This window comes from Podarcis liolepis (genome assembly GCF_965112155.1).
Source record: "Podarcis liolepis genome assembly, chromosome: 11".
Classification (NCBI taxonomy): domain Eukaryota; kingdom Metazoa; phylum Chordata; class Lepidosauria; order Squamata; family Lacertidae; genus Podarcis; species Podarcis liolepis.
In genome coordinates, this window is record NC_139565.1 from 6,438,644 (window position 1) to 6,444,643 (window position 6,000).

The following is a 6,000-nucleotide window of genomic DNA, read 5'->3' on the forward strand; positions in this document are numbered from 1 at the left end:
CCAGGTAATCCAGTCAAGTGATCATTAACAGGTAACCTGGCAGGCAGGGTAAAAACGCATTCAGATTTCTGTTGTAAACTACCTTTTCTGTGATGTATGTATGATGTTTCAGGGGGTGGTCTTGGACTCCAGGGCAGGAAATTTAAAATGTCTATATAAGGGCTTGTACGCATAGCTCGGGGTCCTCCTCCTCTCTCCTGTGGGGGGGGGGAGCACCCTGTTGCAACAGTTAATAAAGATCAAGCTTACTAGCTGCTTTGCTTCTCAATATTCTCTGGTTGGTCTCTGTCATTTTTTCCTACCAATAGAGAACCTACAAAAGGACCCTAAATGGGATCTTGGATAACCCATAAGGGAAAAGGAGCAGTTTTAAAAAACACACACACACACACACACACACACACACATATATATATATATATATATATATATATATCAGTGCCCACCACTGAATGTGGCCCTCAGACTGAAAAGGGTTCCCAACCTTGCCATAAGAGAAGCAATGAAAACACAGAAACTTGGAAGAATTGTAAATTTGAATGACTGACAGGGAGACCCTCAGGAAAATACTCAAAGCTAGAGACAAGATGTTATCAGCCACATCGGTCGTCTCAACACAAACCTATCGGGATTCAAGGCTACTTTCCAACTAATACCACAGTTCTTACTGGGTAATTCTAGAGTTGCCATATTTTGAAAATGGCCTTACTGGACAGACCTACCCTTGACGTGAAAGCTGCAGCCAGGCGGAGGTTTTTCCCCTCTTGTTGCCCAACTCCTTTCCTGCACCTGCTCCAGCTTCGTGGTTTGCAACAGGGCTCCTGCTTGCCAGTGCTGGGGGTTGACTCTGGGCCACTGAGCGGACTCCGCTATGGAGCCACCTCTCTCTCAGGCCTCCTTCGACCTCCAAGTGGCCATTGGCAAGGTTGTGCCTGGGTCAGGCCCAGGCAGGGAGGCTCATCTCTCCGCGGCCTCTCTGGTCCTGCTTGACCCTTCCCCAGTGGCGTAGCGTGGGTTGTCAGCACCCGGGGCAAGGCAAGTAATTTGCGCCCCCTAACCCCTAACCTGCCGCCGCTGCCAGCTTCTTGCTGCTGCCTGGGCTGGGCTGGTGTGGTTCTCTCCCACGCTCAGCGCTGCGCTGGGCGGCCGCTGCACTGTCCCTCCCCCAGATAGTCCCTCGCTCTCTCTCCGCACCGCACGCCTGGCACCCACCCCCTCCACAGTGGGCGGCAACCCGGCGGCTCGGATCGGATTCGCACAGCCAGCACTGCAGTGAGAGAGAGTGAGTGAGCCAGGTAGGGGCAGAGAGCTGCGAGGGTGAGCGCCCCCCCCAGATGTTGCGCCCGGTGCGGCTGGCCCCCCTGCACCCCCCACGCTACGCCACTGCCCTTCCCCAGTGGCAGCAGAGTGCCCCAGCAGAGTGCTCAAGCCACATCGGATGGGAAAATCCAGGAAGGACCAGAGAGGCCATGAAGCCGCCGCCACCCGCGACCTGAGCCACCATATAGCCAGACTTCCCCAGCTATTCCAGCAATTTCCACCCGGACACTTTCTGACAGCCAAATCCCAGCAGTGTCTGGGAAATTTCGGACATATGGCAACCCCAGGTAATTCATGTGCTGGGGATGTGCTAATTTATTAGGGCAGAGTAACTACTTGCCCAGGGGCGCGGGTGGCGCTGTGGTGTAAACTGCTAAGCCTAGGGCTTGCCGATCAGAAGGTCAGCAGTTCGAATCCCCGCGACGGGGTGAGCTCCCGTTGCTCTGTCCCTGCTCCTGCCAACCTAGCCGTTTGAAAGCACGTCAAAGTGCAAGTAGATAAATAGGTACCACTCTGGCGGGAAGGTAAACAGCATTTTACCGCTGCTCTAGTTCGCCAGAAGCGGCTTAGTCATGCTGGCCACATGACCTGGAAAAACTGCGGACAAACACCGGCTCCCTCGGCCAGTAAAGCAAGATGAGTGTGACAACCCCAGAGTTGTCCGCGACTGGACCTAACGGTCAGGGGTCCCTTTACCTTTAGCTACTTGCCCTAGACCCTCACATTGCAGTAGGGATATGAAATATCCAACAAGTGTTTAGAGTCCTAATAGCATCTGCTACTTGCAACATTGTTTTCAATGTACTTTTAAAAATAGGTCAATGGGATACCTTTGGTTTTAGATTCAATCTTATCACAATGGCACGGACAGAATGTTATTTGTTCAACTTCTCAGATATCAAAAGCAATGATACAACCAGTTCTGTGATGACGGATTTATCATGTGGAATCTGGAGACATGCCCAACCCATGTGGTACCAAAATCCTGCGGCTGGCAGCGCCTGGCGGCTAGTATCAGTTCTGCTGTAGAGGTACATTTAAAGCAGGCATTGGCAAATTATACAATAACTTCCATTTTCTGAATATGGAAGCATCTGTCTGATAAGGGAACTATAGCTAGGAAAAGGTGATTATATTTGACACTGAATTTTCCCATGCTGCTTTTAAAACAATGTATTCCTCATTTTAAAGCATCTTCTCCCGCTGTGCAGTTATAATTTAAGAGTGTTATGTACTGTCACTTCTCCATTTGTAAACACCCAAGACCTGCTGAGCAATTACTGAATAACCTTCTAATGAAATGCAGTAGAGGGTTCTAATTAAATTGTAAAGTTGCTTAACAACTATACCACTTAAAATGAGATTTTTCCCAAGCATGAGTCTTAATGAGTTCTCGGAATACATTACAAACATGTATAAATGCCAAGGTTAACACAGAATATTGCCTCCTGGGTGTGTGAGAAAAGGTTTTGTAAACAAAATAAGTATAATACACAAAAATTAGAGTGATATTGTTGGAGAGAGAAATGGGAATTTCTGTAGTACATGCCAGAAAAGCTTACATTTGTGACTTAACATGTAGAGACTAGTTACTATCACAGCTCTAGAAATAATAATTGGTTTTTAAAAGTGAAATGTACACCAAATTCCATATTCATAATTAGCAACTCAAAGTTAGTAATAAACCAATTACTAACAAACACACATGTTAATATTAACCAATTTGTTACTTAATATTTCCACTAGTTTGGGGAATACTTCCCATGTGACTTTTTTTTATACTGACAGGAGTCTTGTTTGTTTTGCATAATTCACTCATGTCAGGAAATCTCCCAATGAAACCGTTTTGTTTGGAAATCTAAACTTGTCCAGCTCTGATTTCTCCTTCTGAAAGGAAATTGTATTTTCTTTGTTTTGTTTCAATCCAATCTTTGATCAGCGCATCCTTTGTTTTCACTTTAAAGTAATCCCAGTTAAAGGAACTGTGAAAAAAAAACCCAAAACAGTAAGGGAACCCTACTCTGGCACCCTGCAAAGGAAGGTGAAGCCTCAAGGAGGAGTCACCAAATAAGATTCTGGACAGATTCTTGTACACCATAAAAATTTAAGGACACCAACCTTCATTAAGACTGACGCTCTAGATCAGGGTCCTCAAACCTTTTAAATGGGGCCAGTTCACTGCCCCTCAGACACTGTTGGGGGCCAGACTATAGTTTGAAAAAAATATGAACAAATTCCTATTTTTAGTGCACAAAAACAGGAAAAACAATACAATATTTAAAATGAAGAATGATTTTAATCACCATAAACTTATAAAATTAAAAATAAAATTTATTTGTTTTTTAAATTTCGACTGCGTCAGACCAACACGGCTACCTATTTGAATCATAAACATAAGTATTGCAATGGGGCCTGTGTTTGGCTAATGAGATCGTCAATATCCGGTTCCTTATTTGTCGCTGCTAGTCGTAGCAAGTGATGCAAGCGTCCACCAGTTAGTCTGGATCTGGTTGGAGATTCCAGATGTTTCATTTGGGAAAAAGTCTGTTCACAGACATAGGTGTTGCCAAAGATGGTTGTAATTTTGAGTGGATGGTTTCTGAGATTAAGATATGTCTCAGAGGGGGGAGATGCATAGAAATTAGTGAGGCTGTTTGATTTGAATGCATCTCTTTTTTTTATAATTTTTTTTTATTGGTTTTACAAAATTTTTTAAGACAAACAAACACATAAAAAACAAAAAAACATACAAACACGTATAATTTCATGACATTTTTTCATAACCCTCTTTTCCGGGACTTCCCCATACCCCCCCTTTCTGCATCCCAATGTCCATAGTTTTTTAGCAACTTCTGAATATTTCTTTCCAACCTCTGTCATCTTAGTCTTTTCTTTACTCTAATCTTATATCACTGTAACCCTTTCTTTCTGAAAACCTCGACATTCTAACATTCATCAAGTTTATAGTAGTCCTTAAGATAAATTTTAAATTTCTTCCAGTCTTCCGCCGTCTCTTTTCCCTGATCACGGATTCTGCCAGTCATCTCAGCCAGTGTCATATAGTCCATCACTTTCATCTGCCATTCTTCCAGAGTGGGTAGATCTTGTATCTTCCAATACTTTGCGATAAGTATTCTTGCTGCTGTTGTAGCATACATAAAGAAGATTCTGTCCTTCTTTGACACCAATTGGCCAATGCATCTCATTTGAATGCATCTCATTGGGGGTTGTTGGGAATAAATGTGGAGAGTGAAAACCACAGACCTTGAGCTCCTGGGAGAAAAAATGTGGGATGGAAATTCAGTAACTGCTCTGTCCCACTTCTGGGGTGGGGGGATTCGGATGAACCCATACCCATTTTTTATTTTATTTTATTTAATTTAGATTTTTATTGAATTTTATAAAGAAAGAGAAACAAAGAACAACACATAACACTGTAAACACATTTATACACATTTTCCAAAATGCAAACTAAAAAAAAGACAAAAGACAAAAGAAAAGAAATACTTTTCATAACCAATAATATTACCAAATTCATGCTTCAAACCTTATAATATATAAATCCTAGTTAAAATGTTATAAAAGACTTCCACCGCATTCAGCGCATTCATTTTTTTATTTTATTTTCACAGCCTGCCTCTGCCTGGGCTCCTCTTGGATGGCAGGCAGACGTTTACTCGCGGGCAACCCGATGCCGAGGGGGATTCCTCACAAGCAAGCGCTCCTTGGATCCTCGCGAGCAAGCGCACCTTGGATCGCAGCCAGTGGCGTAGCGTGGGTTGTCAGCACCCGGGGCAAGGCAAGTAATTTGCGCCCCTGTTATGTACTGAGTTGAATAGGATCCAAACTGCAGCAGTCTGATTGGTCCTAGAACAATAGGATTCAGAATGCAGCAGTCTGATTGGTCCAAGAACAATGCAGCAGTATGATTGGTTGGCAGGAACCACCCAATCATGCTCCAGATATAAGTGAATCCACAACCTGATTGGCTTACAGTAGAATTCCAGAATTAACCAATCATGTGCAGCCCATTGTGTAAATAATGTATATAAAGCAGATACTTTGAGGGGACTTTTATTCATTCCTCCTCACCACTATGAGCTGAATAAAGAGCATGAAATCACTTTGTGACTCTGAGTATATTTCAGCCCCCTAACCCGTGGACGTGCGCCCCCTAACCCTAACCCCCAGATGTTGTGCCCGGTGCGGCCGGCCCCCCCTGCACCCCCACGCTACGCCACTGATCGCAGCCCAGCCCCCAAGCACTTTTCCCAGGACAAAAACTCGCTAGGATGATGGCGGCCGTCTTTTTCCTCAAACGCGATCCCCAGTGACCCCAAGGGGGGCTTCCTCATGAGTAAGCACCAGAGCCCTGCATTCCTTGTGAGCAACCTTCTTCCCCCTTTCCCTGCCCTTCGTGTGTAGCTCACCATCAGTGTGGAGGCCACCACAGGCGCAGGTAACGGAGGGTGAGCCTGGCTGGAGGTGACTGGGGCCGCCGAACGGGGCTGCAAGGACAACAGCGGCCGAGGCTGGATCGGGCAGCACACCGTGGCGGAGCGCATGGTGCAAGCAAGCAGCATGGTGGCTGGGGATCAAGGGAGGCGGACAAATCCTGACCCACCTCTTACCCTCCTGCCTGCTCTGCTTAAAGGCACAGTGGTGCAAGCTCTCCAAAGC